Here is a 15,697-nt window from a genome sequence, read left to right on the forward strand (position 1 = left end):
CAAACCCCAACCCATGTCTTCATTTATCCTGAAATAGTGGACAAGTATCATATGGACTACCCATTTAAAATTTTTAGGTGGCATAGACTCGGTAACCTTTTCCTTGAGCATGGTTTTACATAGTTGGTTTTAGCCAATTTTCCCATTTAAGAAATGTTATGTGAATTATTGTGGGATTGTTGTGTCAAATAGATAAGGAAAATAAACAAGATTAATTAAATAATATATTATTAGATTTTTGATGTATAGAACATATTAGATATAAGGTGGCATTCATTATGTAAATTAAATAAATATTTATATTTAATTAAAAGACTTGATTAAAATATTTAATAATAGAAATATGAGAATTAATTGAACAATAGAAAGCTATAACTTAATGCATTGTTATTTTAATAAGTATATTAATAATATACTACAAATATTAATTTTTATAACTAAAAGTATTTAATCTAAGGTTGGTATGCAAATAAAGTTGAAAAGGAAAATAAATATCATAACATGAAAATAGACCTTCTTTTCTTTATGATAAAGATAATTATAATTTTTTTTTCTTATTTTGCATCTTTAAGTTATGTTTCTTTAATTAGGTTGTTATCTTATTGGAGACCCTAGAGACATTTTGACCATTTTTACATAAGGAGGTTTGGAGAACTTCTCAAGAAGATTAAATGGAGATTTTTGGAGAGACATTTGGAGAGATTTTTACATAAGGAAGTTCTACAAAATTTCTATGAGCTTGACTTGAAGATTTGGGAAAATGTGTCAAGCTTGGGGGCTTTGGATTTTGACTTAGATTTTTTATTTCTTGGATTTCTTGAACAAACTGGCTTCATCAAATCCAGATATATTCTTGACAACATCATTGCTATTTGGGAAGGTATGGAATGGGCCCGTAAGTCCAAGCAGCAGGCTATCTTTTTAAAGATAGATTTTGCTAAAGCCTATGATCGCATTGAATGGCCTTTCATTTTGGCTATGCTTCAGGCTTTGGGTTTTGGTCCCAATTTCCTTCAGTCCGTGGAGATGCTCTTTGGTGACGCTAATGCTTGCATCTGTAGACACCTAAAAAACCTTTAGAAAATAAAGTATTTTTATTTTCTAAAAAATTCCTGATGACATCATCATTTATTAATTAATTAATTAATTTATTTTTATGCCATTAAATCCATTTATCTTAATTAAAAATATTTAATTAAGGAATCCCTCCCAAAAATGTTTAAATCTTATTTAAACATTATTTCCTTATTTATTAATTATTTAATTAATAAATTGACCAAAAAACCCAAAATAAATAAAAAATTTATTTTTTGCCCAAAACTTAGCCAATTTCCTTAAGACCACTAACCTCTTCCAAAATCTTCTAATCATTCTTTAATTTTGATTTAAGGCTAATCCCATCATTTCCTACCCCTAATCCCAACTCAAAATATTTAATTAAGATTAAATATTAATCCTCATATTTATTAAATTTTTTTTAATAAATATCTCCTCAACCCAAACCCTTGAAATAAATAAAACTTTATTTATTTCCTAAAAATCTAATTTATCCTCATCCTAAGAAGTCCTAGACTCTTCTAGAAAGTCTTCATCCTCATCCTAGGAAATTCTAGACTATTCTAGAAAGTCTTTATCCTCATCCAAAGTCTAGACTCTTCTAGAAGATGTCTTTAAACCTAATCCTAATCCCCTCCTAACCTTGTCACATTCCCTAAAAATGGGTTAAGACTTACTAAGCCAAGCCAAAGTTAACAAATATCTCCTCCTTCACCCACCCTCATTAAATGCCATCCACTTGCCTATCCCTAAGCTAATCCTAAACCATCCTAATCCATCCTCTAATCATTTGCACAATCCTAAGCAAGCTTAAAACCCTCCTAATCAAGCCCAAGTCGAAATTGCTCTCATCTCCCTCAAAATATCTCAACCATAAAACTTTATGAAGCCCACTAGGCCATAAATGACTCTTCCAAGCCCTTTTATTGCTCTTACAAGCCATTACGAGGGTCTTTATGAAGATTTTATCCCTTGAGCCTCCTTTGTTGACTCATCCTTCTCCTTTCTTCCATCCTCTCACCATGTGACATGTGTCACTCCTTGATTGGCTGTAAGGAAGCACAATCCATGTGCTCTCCTCTCATGCAATCTGAGCCCTCCATGAGCTTTTTCCAATCCTTGCATCTTAGCCCTCAATCCCTTAAGCCTCTTGCCTATAAATTGGATCCTTCCCCTTTGCAAAATAACACAATCCATGAAGTAAAGTCATAATGCCATTTTAAGAAGCCATTTTACATCAAAACCATACACTCACACCCAAATTCCAACTCCATTTGAAGCCCTTTTTGAAGCATAAGCTTAAGCATACATCCTATCTATTTAGACAAAGCCACTCAACAAGAGAACTTCTTATTGAGAGAGTCCATTAATGGCTCATATTCTCAATTGAGAGCTCATCTTAGTCTATCTTGAAGTTTATGAATTTTGTTTCTAGTTTGTAGAAGCTTTATTTAAATTTGGTTTCTATCAGCATACTAACATTGCTCATGAACAATAGGCTTTTACATCAAGGCAACCCGCCCTAGAAAAGTCTCACGTAACTAGAAAATGGGGTTTTCTAATGACGTTAATTGGCTACCCTTTCTATCTTTGGCAATTACATGGTAATGACTTGTTGCATCAAGGTTAGGGCATTTTTGCTTCGGCACCAATGCACTACCCAACGTTCTGCCTAGACAGGTCATGATGCAGGCACCGAGCTATTTCAAAGCCACATGCCTTGGCCAACATTCCATCAGTCGGATAGGGAAATCATGATCACATATCAGCTAATTATCTCTACTGAATAAGGAATTACTACGACCAATATAAAATCCCCAACTATTGTTCATGCTACAAGGGATCACATTGCCAAAATGTATATGAGCAATGTTAGTATGCTAATAGAAACCAAATTTAAATAAAGCTTCTACAAACTAAACAAAATTCATAAACTTCAAGATAGACTAAGATGAGCTCTCAATTGAGAATATGAGCCATTAATGGACTCTCTCAAAAAGAAGCTCTCTTGTTGAGTGGCTTTGTCTAAATAGATAGGATGTATGCTCAAGCTTATGCTTCAAAAAAGGCTTCAAATGGAGTTGGAATTTGGGTGTGAGTGTATGGTTTTGATGTAAAATGGCTTCTCAAAATGGCATTATGACTTTACTTGATGGATTGTGTTATTTTGCAAAGGGGAAGGATCCAATTTATAGGCAAGAGGCTTGAGGGATTGAGGGCTAAGATGCAAGGATGGGAAAAAGCTCATTGAGGGCTCAGATTGCATGAGAAGAGAGCACATGGATTGTGTTTCCTTACAGACAATCAGGGAGTGACACATGTCACAAGGTGAGAGGATGGAGGAAAGGGGAAGGATGAGTCAACAAAGGAGGCTCAAGGGATAAAATCTTCATAAAGACCCTCATAATGGCTTGTAAGAGCAATAAAAGGGCCTGGAAGAGTCATTTATGGCCTAGTGGGCTTCATAAAGTTTTATGGTTGAGATATTTTGAGGGAGATGAGAGCAATATCGACTTGGGCTTGATTAGGAGGGTTTTAAGCTTGCTTAGGATTGTGCAAATGATTAGAGGATGGATTAGGATGGTTTAGGATTAGCTTAGGGATAGGCAAGTGGATGGCATTTAATGAGGGTGGGTGAAGGAGGAGATATTTGTTAACTTTGGCTTGGCTTAGTAAGTCTTAACCCATTTTTAGGGAATGTGACAAGGTTAGGAGGGGATTAGGATTAGGTTTAAAGACATCTTCTAGAAGATTCTAGACTTTGGATGAGGATAAAGACTTTCTAGAATAGTCTAGAATTTCCTAGGATGAGGATGAAGACTTTCTAGAAGAGTCTAGAACTTCTTAGGATGAGGATAAATTAGATTTTTAGGAAATAAATAAAGTTTTATTTATTTCAAGGGTTTGGGTTGAGGAGATATTTATTAAAACTTTTTTAATAAACATGAGGATTAATATTTAATCTTAATTAAATATTTTGAGTTGGGATTAGGGGTAGGAAATGATGGGATTAGCCTTTAATCAAAATTAAAGAAGGATTAGAAGATTTTGGAAGAGGTTAGTGGTCTTAAGGAAATTGGCTAAGTTTTGGGCAAAAAATAAATTTTTTATTTATTTTGGGTTTTTTGGTCAATTTATTAATTAAATAATTAATAAATAAGGAAATAATGTTTAAATAAGATTTAAACATTTTTGGGAGGGATTCCTTAATTAAATATTTTTAATTAAGATAAAGAGATTTAATGGCATAAAAATAAATAAATTAATTAAATAATTAATTAATTAATAAATGATGATGTCATCAGGAATTTTTCAGAAAATAAAAATACTTTATTTTCTAAAGGTTTTTTAGGTGTCTACATCATCACCATCAATAATTCGCAATCTAAAGCTTTTGGAATTTTTCGCTCCATCAGGCAAGGTTGTCTATTAGCTCCATCGCTTTATGTCCTTGCTGCTGAAGGTTTTGGTTATTTACTTGCTCACTCTGTGTCTTCAGGACTTGTCAGTGGCATTTCCTTGCCTGATTCTTCCTCCTAGTTAGTCAATGGTCATTTTGCTGATGATTCTTTTCTTACTCTTCTTGAAGATGAAGAAAACATAAAAAATGCTTTAAATTGTCTGGACACTTTTTGTCAAGCCTCTGGCTCTGCTATTCAATGGCATAAAACGCTCTGTTACCGGTAGTTTTTCTTGCCAGCTCCACCTTGGCTCAGCCAGTTTCAATGGAAATGGGTTACTCATGGAGAAATCTTCCGCTTTCTTGGCATTCCCTTTGCTTTCCAGGCTTCCCCTGTGGAACTTTGGAATGCTGTGCTTCCAAAGATTAGCAAAAAGCTTGATTATTGGATCACTAAGCCACTTTCTCTTACTGGTAAATTCCAAATTTGTTCTAAGATTCTGGCTGCTACCCATGTGTACTATTCTTCCTATTGGGCTCCCTCCAAAGCTTCCTATCTCAAACTAGAATGTTTGCTCAGAGATTTTCTTTGGGCCTCTGGTTCTGACCGTCATGGTTTTCACAGAGTTGCTTGGGATTTTTGTTGTCTCCCAAGGGAATCTGGGGGTCTTGGCTTGCTTTTCACTCGGAAGCAGGGCCTTGCCCTCTGTGCTAAATGGATTATCAGAGCTATTTCTGGAGATGAAACCTAGAAGATACTAGTAAGGCATTGCATTTCTTCCGGCTTCCCTGTTAACAGACCAACGTGGAAGGGGATTGATTTTCAGACCCTTCTCACTATGCGTGAACCAGTGGTCATACAGGGCTCTTTTGTTATAAAGAGCATCTGGAAAGCCTGGGAAGTTGTTAAACCTTGGCTTCATTGGGTTGGTGATGAGTTTCGCAATGGGCTATCTTTAAATCAACAGAATATTTGGTGGTCTCCCCTATTTGCCATCCAGGGTACTCCTCTTGCCAAGACTCAAGGTGCCAGTGCTCTGCGTTTCTTTAAACGTGGCATCCACAATACCAAGGATATTTTTTCAAGAGTCGCCATGAATTTCAGGTCATGGGAGGATATGCAGGTTCAGTACCGCCTTGTTAGTTTCGATCGCCAAACTTATGACCTTCTATTGGCTTCTATCCCTGTGCACTTAGTTCATAAAGTGGGGATTTAGTCTGTTCATACTTGGTGGCATGATTGGAAGTGATATCTTGCCGTGATCCATTTACCAATTATAAGCCCAATATGGGGTATAGATGGCTTTCGCCCCACCTTCCAATGTTGGACACGCTTAATCAATGATGGCATGTGCAATCTTTGCTTTCTCAATAGAGAAAACATTTCGACACTATTTGGAGTGCCATTACAGAACCTAAGATTGCCCACTTTGCTTGGTGCCTTGCCTTGCAAGGTCTTCCCGTGGGGCCTCGGCTCAAACAAATTGGGGTTCCTGATCCCAGATGCCCCTTCTGTGGTCAACCTGAGTCCTTTTTGCATATTTTTTGGTTTTGCAAGCGTGCTCAGAATTATTGGCACTGGATTCATGATTTTTTCAAGCCTTTCAGGCTCAAACCTTTTTCTTGGCACATGATCCTGCTGGGTGATTCCCCCAGAATTCCTTGAAAGTTCTCCTAGATTTGGCATACCTTCAGGATGGAAATTGTGTTTTCTCTGTGGAAAGATAGGAATGCAGTTTTATTCACTCACAATTTTTTGGATGTTAACATTGCAATGTACACTAAGGCATGCATTTGTAACAATGTCATTATGCAAATACAGGTGCAAGCTAATAAAGTTGCCCTGGAAGTTGCACATTTACAGGAATTGTTAAATTATTGGGGCAATGCTCCGTGCACCATTGCCAGAGTGCCTCCAGATGCCTCGGCCAATGCCTCTTCATCTCGTGGTCACCATTCCCGATGCCAGTCCTCTGGCCGCCATTCACACACGTCGCGCTCTCAGGGTCCCCGCCACCGCTCTCCCAGTGATGGACATGGCAGTTGGAGGCACCGCTTTGCTCCCCACCACGTGGTGGTTTTGGCTGGTCCCCAACTCCTCCCCCTGGGCGGGCTTTTGGCCGGTGCCCGACTCCTCCCCCTGAACGGGTGCACTCTGGTAAGTTTCCTCGGCTAGCCTTGGCAATTTCTCCTCCGCGGCCAGACAAGAAGGATATAGAGACTGCGACTACCCCAGATCTTGCTGATGCTACTGACAGTTGGACTATTCCTAGTCCGCCCCACAATCCCACTGATACGTGGGGATTTCCTGATAAAGATGATCCTCCCTCTGCTGGTACTGCCTTGGCAGCTTAAAAGTTTTTTTCGATGAATAGTGAATAGTTTCTAGCTGAGGCCATGTTGTTTTTCTGGCTTCGGCCGTCTAAACTCATTCGCGGGGTGATCTTGTATCCCCTGGCCCCTTTTTTGTGAATTGTAATCTTAGTAAATTTTATTAATTGAAAAGGACTATTCATCAAAAAAAAAAAAACTATTGGTTCGAGGTAGGTTTTGTATTGAAATTCCTTCTCTCTTAAAAATGTTTATTCTCCTTGTGTTGTCATTTTGTTCATGATAGCTTGTTGAAATTTATATATTTGGTTAAATGTTTGTGAATCAAAAGGAAAAAAAATGTATTTTGGAGGTTTTAATTTTCCTTAAGAAATTTGGGAGAGAATTTTTATTATTTTTATTGTGAGCAATTTCTTAGAAAATAAAAATTTGTTGTTTGAGGTTTAGAAAATCATATTTTTTTGGATTTTCAAATAAAACTAATTTGTTAAGGGAGAAATCTTTTAAGAAAAATTATAGAGAAATAGAAAAATAAATCTCTTAGGGTTTTACTATTTATTAGGTTCATTCTCCCTTTGTGTTAAAAGTTTAGATTGAAAAAAAAAGTTGTTTAAAAGGATTAGATTTCACAAAGAAAAATCTAATTAGAAGAAATTGATTTCACAACAAAAATCTATTGGAAAAATAATAATATATAATTAATGTTAAAGAAAACATTTTACAATCACATTGAATGGGAGAAAAATTTCAAATGTGTGTGTCTATATATATATATATATATATATATATAGTTCTAGTTAATTTTTTTTAAAATAATATAATATTTGGAGGGGATATATCTCCCTTAGCCAACAGCTACCCATGGTTGCCCTGGTAGGCCAATTGTTAGCTTTAGCTTGATAGGCCACGACCATCTTGCGCCTTTGAGCCACAACAACTTAACAACTGTATGGAGAGGACTTTAACCCCCCACTTAAAACAAATTTTAAAATTATTTTTATTTTATTAATTTTTTAATAGTATTTAATAATATTTAAAATAATAATAATAATTATTTAAAAATTATAATAATAATTATTTAAAAATTATAATAAAAATAAATTATGTAACTATTATTATTTTCTTAAAAAATAATAATATATAAATATATTTGATATTGATAATAAATAGAAACGTAATTTTATTTTAAAGGGGAATTTGTTTTTAAATCATTTTGGTTATATACTATTATTAATAGGAAAATGGGATTTTTTTAATTACTAATTTTATGATTTTAAAAGTAAACCTTATAGGTGAATTATTTTAGAGAATAAAATAGATTCTTATAATGTGGGTAATTTATTAGATTATGTGACATTTACTTGAATTTGGTTTATTATATCCTTGTTAGTTCCCTTATAGCCCCCCATTTTAAAATATAAAAAATCAAGTATTCAATATCTGGATTTCATGTTTATCCCTGATTTTCATGTCAAATGTTGGTAAATTCAATTACAGGTTCAGAACCACCTTGAACTAGTTCAAACTAATTTGTCTAGTACAACAAGTTTCAGAGGTTCAACATTCAGATTTGAAGTGCATGTTCAATTAGTACAAATAGGTTCAGAAGGTTTAAAGGGCCCAAAGGTTCAAGGTTTGAAGGTTCAAAATTCAAGTTCGTAGGCGAAGTTCAGTGTTTTAGAGTGCTACAATTGGTACAAAACAATTTTTGGGTCCCTTGGTGATACTGTAACGGTGATCAACTCCACAACATAGAAAGTATTTGTCACTTGGAGTTGTCGGCCTTATCAAGCCTCTAGAACCCAAAAATGATTTGATGAGTATGGAGTATATGTAAGACACATCCCAAATTCATTTGAAATTGCCTCCATGAAGTCGTGGGTATGATTGTGATGCATAATTATACGTGGTCATACTATGATCAAAGACCACCATTCTTGACAACAATATGAAAAGGGGATTGATATAATGATGAATTTAATGGGATCAAATTAAGCTTTGCCAAATTGATAACATGGAACTGAAATAAATATATGTATTGTTGAAAATGAGTTCAAATATTTCAGAGATCATCTAGATCATCTAGGTGGTAGGCAACACTTGGTAAGTGCATATAATAAAGAATGTGCATAGATAATTTGATTGAATGCCTCTTTAATAATGCATTCCATAAGGGCCGGTTTGGTTGGGTAAGATGAATTTGTCACATAACCAAGTTATCTTATAACCAAGTTTTTGAAAACCTAGTTTTGTGGTTTGGAAAGACAATGGTCCGTTTGGTTGACACGGAAGATAAATATACCGTGGATCCCACAATATTATTAAAAAAACTGTTATAAATTCAAAACCTAGTTTTAATTTTGAATTCCACCTTTTTATTGGAAGAAACATCTTCTAATTTTTGACCAAAATTGGAAGATGAAATTGAAAACTAGGTTATAATTTTAACCAACCAAATGCCCATGTTTTTCTGCAAAACCTGGTTTTAACCCTGATAACCCGATTTTGATCCTCATCTTCCAGCAACCAAACGGAGTCTAAAGTGCATGACAAATCACCATGCCAAAGGTCACAAACAGTCGACACATGCTTGATAGGAGTCTCCTATACCCACGGAAACACTCGGCTTACACCTTATGTTGAATCATGTACAGTCAAAATGGTTTGAAGAGAATACCATAGGAAGATGATAACTCTACCCAAAAATAGAAAAGCTATCTGATATGGAATGACTTAAACATTCCACACTAATTCGATGCTAGAGAGGAATACCATAATTGAAATACCCCGATAATCAGAATAGAAGCGCATCAGTTCCGAAAGAAAAGCACATTGGTAAGACAGCGATGATGATAAATTTAGGACCTCTAATCCAATGAAATTCCGATCATGTAATCGCAAACTTCAGTGCAAATGTCGCCATAAAAAGAAGAAAGTATGCGATCTGCACAAATTCCAGTGAAAACGTTGGTGAAGCATAGACAAAGTATGTGAATTGTTTGACAAAATGAACCCAAAGTTTATAATGGTAAAGATGTGAAGAATGCGGCTTCCTCCCCAACATAGCATGAATTTTTAATTGAGTTCACTTCTCAAAGGACGTTGGGCATCCCTTGTTTGTGATGGGTATACGACCATCGATAAAAACCCCATCACTAATTAATGGCTCAACATTCACATGTGAAGGATGCGTAAGAACTGTTTGACTTAATGTCAATAGGTTTTGGCATGGTGATCAGTCACGATGTAAGATTCACGTAGGGAATATTTGCAAGCTGTTGGTAAATTGTCTTCTTAGACCGAAACCCATCTGGTGTTTTGTCAATTCACAGATTTAAGGACCCCAGATCCAGATGACATCTCATTCCAGATAGCGCATTGCAGAGTCCATTATGCGGATGTTCTCTAGTCTCAGAATAAACATGATAATTTGAGATATCTGTTGGTTTCAGAGAAATCACAATTTTTATGTTTTTTGGCTTGTGCAGTGAAGCAACTCGCACGTTGTGTTGAAAGACAGAATCATCCGGATTTGGTTGAAGATATGTGGTGATGTGTAAGAGATGCTATCAGTTTCAAACCGATCTCATGCAACTAGATGAATATGCCACGTATTGCAATAGGTTCTCCTGCTGGGCACATGGAAAATAGTTCAGGAAGATGAAGACCTCCACATGTTAGTTACTCACATTCTCCACTTATGACATGGCTTCACATTTCACATACTAGCATTATAATAATGATCAAATTGTTGATGTGCTTGGTTTGCCTGTTGAGCAATTACCGTCCTCCTATCTTGGTCTTCCTTTCTTCATGGGATCTAATAAAACTTGTTATTGGGCTGCTCTTGTTGATCGGATCAAGGCTAGAATCTAAAGTCGGGTGGCTGTCCCTTGCAGGTAGAATCTTATTAGTAAAAGTTGTATTGTGTGCGATTACAAATTATTATATTGCTATCCTCAAGGCTCGTGCATCAATTGTCACACAAATTGAGAAATTGATAAAGAATTTTGTGTGGAAAGGAAATCTATCACAACAAAAAAAGATACCTCTGATCTCACTTCAAGATATGCCACAAACAAAAGCTATTGGGGGTGGAGATATTCACAATATATGATTGAGAAATAAAGCTTTTGGTGGCAAATTAGTTTGGCATATTTATAAGCATCCTAAAAAGAAATGGTGTCAGAAATATTTTGATTGTAATGATCCAAAGCGGATGCTTACTATTTTGAATCCTCCAAAGGGATCTGCGGTTTGGAATTTCATGATATCATCTAGAGAAATTATTTAGAAATATGTCTCATGGGAAGTGAACAAAAGAGACAGTCAATTTTTGGGAAGAATAATGGAATGGTCTTCCCCCTTTGATTAATACTTGTCATTTGGATATTGTTGTTGATGCTTCCACTTGACACTGGGGGATAAATTTATTTTTTAGCATCAGTTGATACTTTATCAGGTATGGTGAAATGGAAAGATCCTAGTGATTTGCAAATTGACTTGGTACAATGTAAAATGTTTGAAGACATTATGAAAGATAGAGTCATTTACTTGTTAGATGGGGAAGATAGACTCTTTTGGGCACCTGCACAAGATGGTAATTATACCATAAAAGAGGGATACAATATTTTGATGCAATTACACAACCGGAAGTAGCCACATCGTGCTTTTTCTTTCTACTAGAACAACGGTGTTCTCCCCAAAGCTGGGTGATTTGCATGGTTAGCCATAAAATACAGAATTTTGACCAGCGATAGGCTATCAAAACTTTCTATTGCCACACCTTTCAAATGTGTCCTATGTAATGAAGTAGTTGAAACTACAGATCATCTATTGCTGAACTACAATTTTGCTCAAGCTTGTTGGTTTTTTGTTCTTGGGAAATTGAATTATTACATGTCATTGCCAGTGAAGATTTGGGATCTCTTTCAATCCTGGCCCACTTTATATTCTACATCATTATTCTCATGTCTTTGGAGATGCATTCCTTCTCTAGTCATTTGGACTATTTAATGGGAAAGGAATAAGCACATTTTTTGCAAATAAAATAATCAACTGCAAGAGGTTTTGAAGGGGATTGAATGAGCAATAGTTGAAGTTGTTAATGCTAATATAATGTGAAAACAAATGAGAATATCTCTCTCATCATGGGATGGTAAAATGCTTAACATGTGGAAGGGGATAGTTGTTCCCTTTGGATCTGTTTCACAATGGCATGTTGGTCAATCTGCGGATAGAAGACATGTTCAATGGCTACCATCTATGCAATGTTATATCAAAATTAATTTTGATGGCTCAAGAGGAAATCTTGAGAAGTTTGGCATTGGTGTTTGTTTGTGGGATCACCAAGGACATTGCATTGCAATCAAAGCATGCCCTATTTCACCAGGAACTAATAATGTTGTAGAAGCAATTGCTCTTCTCCATCACTTGATGATAGCAAAAAGAGGTGATTTCACAAACATTCACATTGAAGGGGACTCACTAGTAATAATTAATTCATGTATTAAAAGGACTGCTGCTAATTGGAAACTTACAGTGTACATATTTTGAATTAGATTTGGCAAATTATAGATTTATTTCAAGATGTACAAATTTCATGTATCTTTAGAGAAGGAAATAAAGTGACAGACAAACTTGCAAATTGGGGATACGACGGAGAGCATATAGTGTTACTATCTCAGGATGAGATTAAACATTGCAATAGTCAAATTTAGGACATGGGTAAGTGCACCAAGTTGTGGTGCCAAAAGGGGGGTATAAGTGGACACCTTTTTCTTGGAATCTGTAATTTTTGAACTTCAACAAGAATTTGAAGATAGTTACACTCAAAATTTTAAGATATGACAAAAACAAAAGTCGTAGTCCTTTGAATGTAGTTTCTAAACTACTATTTTTTTTTCAAAATGGTTTAGTTTTAGGTCCTCAAAAAATGGGGCCACAAAAAGTGGTACTATTTATTCCAAAAAAACATAACACAGTACAAAGTGTGGCCCCACTAAAATTTTAACTTTTTTTTTTGAAATTTTTTAATCTTTTTGGTCAAAAGTTACTTAACAGTATGTAGTTTATCCCAGATTTTTCAGGTAATTATATAATGTATATTTTTTTTAATGAATTTTTTAACTAGACACATCCCAAAAAAGTGAAATATTTGTGTGCTCCCCCTATAAATAATTGAAAACTAATCTAAAATCAAAACTTTTTTTTCAAAGTGTGTAGAATGGAGTCTAGTTTCTGAAAAACTAAGTTGTTGCAAAATTTGATGAACGAGCTAAAACCTATAGCCCAATTAGTACATGGTGGTTTTTGACAAAAAATGAACATACATTCAAAAGAAATTATAGATGAAAGACTTGAAATAGTTCAAATTAAAAATAAATTATATGGTTAGATAGCTAACACAAAGACCTATAATGCTATGTAACCTAATCTTATTGATACCCAACCACGAGGAATCTTGAAAGGGAGCACACAAGAAAAATCAATCATTTTTTGTATGTTTGCTGGAAAATATGTCTCAAACCTATTTATAAACTCCAAACCTTTGGGTTGGATCTCCAAGGCAAAACCAAGCCTTAGGCATGGTTTTAATGCAAAGCTTTCAATAGCGCTTGTGCCCTATAGCGTGCACACACTATGGTGCGCATGCACTATTGAGACTTGAATTACAAACCAAGAGCAAGAGAGAGTTGGGGGGGGGGGGGGGGGGGATGGCTATGTGTGAGAGAGAGAGAGACAAAGAGATAGAGAGAAAGTAGGGGATGGGAGAGGGAAGAGAGTACAAGATGGGAAAGAGGAAGTGAGAAAGAGTAGGGGTGGCAGAGAGAGTATAGGATGGGAGAGAGAGAGGAAGTGTGAGATAGTAGGGGTGGAAGAGAGAGTACAGGGTGTGAAAGAGAGGAAGTGTGTGAGAGAGTAGGGGTGGCAAAGAGAGAGTATGAGATGGGGGAGAGAGATTGAAAGTAGGGGATGGGAGAGAGAGGAAGTGTAAGATAGAGTACTAGTTGTGAGAGAGAGATTGAGAGTAGGGAATGGGGTAGAGAGAGAGTAGGCGGTGGGAGATGGAGTGGGAGAGGAAGAGCGAGAGAGAGGAGGATAGGAGTGCATGTGTGTGAAAGAGAGAGATTAGGGAATGGGAGAGGGGGAATACAGAGTAACTCGAGAGAGAGTAGGGGATGGAAGAGAAAGTAGGTGATGGGAGAGGGAGTGAGAGAGGGAGAGAGAGTGGGGATGGAAATGTTTGTAAGAGAGAAAGAGAGAGAGTAAGGGATAGGAGAGAGTGTGAAAATGTGTGAGAAAGTAGGGGGTAACAAAGATAGAGTAGAGAGGGAGAGAGTGAGAGAGAGAGAGAGAGTGAGAGTGAGAGAGAGTGAGAGTAAAAGTGATAGTGTGTGTGTGTGTGTGTGTGTGTGAGAGAGAGAGAGAGAGAGAGAGAGAGAGAGTGTAGGTGGTGGGAGAGGGAGTGAGAGAGGGAGAGAGAGTGAGAAAAGTAGGGTATGGGAGAGGAGAGAGGGGGATGGGTGTGTGTGTGAAAGAGAGAGAGTAGGGAATGAGAGAGAGATAGAGAGAGTAGGGGATGGGAGAGAAAGAGAGTAGGCAATGAAAGAGGGAGTGTGAGAGGGAGAGAGAGGGGGGATGGGAGTGTGTGTAAGAGAGAAAGTAGGGGATGGGAGAGAATGTGAGAGAGAGTAGGGTTGGCAGAGAGAGTGAGAGTAGGGGATGGGAGAGAGAGGGAGAGTGTGAGAGAGAGATAGTAGGCGGTGGGAGAGGGAGTGGGAGAGAGAGAGGGGGGGAATGGAAGTGTGTAAGAGAGTAGAGTAGGGGATGGGAGAGAGTAGGTAGTGGGAGAGGGAGTGCAAGAGAGAGAGAGAGAGGGGGTGAATGGGAATGTGTATAAGAGAGATAGAGTAGGGGATGGGAGAGAGTGTGAGAGTTTGAGAGAGAGTAGGGGGTGGTAGAGAGAGCTCGTACAAGATGGGGGTGAGAGAGAGAGAGAGAGAGAGAGAGAGAGAGAGTAGGGGATGGGAGAGAGTGTGAGAGAGAGTAAGGGATGGAGGAGAGAGAGTGAGAGTAGGGGATGGGAGAGAGAAAGTAGAGAGGGAGAGAGAAAGAGATACTAGGCAATGCAAGAGGGAGTGGGAGAGGGAGAGAGGGGGGATGGGAGTGTGTGTGTCTATGAAAGAGAGAGAGTAGGGGATGGGAGAGGGGAGAGAGAGAGTAGGGGATGGGGGAGAGAAAGTAGGTGATGGGAGAGGGAGTGGGAGAGGGAGAGAGATAGGGGGAATGAGAATGTGTAAGAGAGACAGAGTAGGGGATGGGAGAGAGTGTGAGAGTGTGAGAGAGAGAGTAGGTGGTGGTAGAGAGAGTTCGTACAAGATGGGGGAGAGAGAGTGAGATTAGGGGATGGGAAAGTGTGATAGTAGGGGATGGGAGAGAGAGAGAGAGAGTAAGGGATGGGAGAGAGAGAGAGAGAGTAGAGAGGGAGAGAGAGAACTTGAGAGAGAGAGATAGTAGGTGGTAGGTGGTAGGAGAGGGAGTGTGAGAAGGAGAGGGAGAGAGATAGGGGGGATGGGAGAGGAGAGAGAGAGGGGGGGATGGGAGAGGAGAGAGAGAGAGAGGGGATGGGAGTGTGTGTGGAAAATCTAGAGAGTAGGGGATGGGAGAGGAGAGAGAGAGGGGGGATGGCAGTGTGTGTCTCTATGAAAGAGAGAGAGTAGGGGATGGGAGAGGGGAGAGTGAGAGCAACGGATGGGGGAGAGAAAGTAGGCGGTGGGAGAGGGAGTGGGAGAGGGAGAGAGAGAGGGGGAATGGGAATGTGTGTAAGAGAGATAGAGTAGGGGATGGGAGAGAGTGTGAGAGTGTGTGAGAGAGTAGGTGGTAGCAGGGAGAGCTCCTACAGGATGG

Source organism: Cupressus sempervirens, chromosome 2, assembly GCF_028749045.1.
Source record: "Cupressus sempervirens isolate cs-2001-9-10 chromosome 2, ASM2874904v1, whole genome shotgun sequence".
NCBI lineage: Eukaryota > Viridiplantae > Streptophyta > Pinopsida > Cupressales > Cupressaceae > Cupressus > Cupressus sempervirens.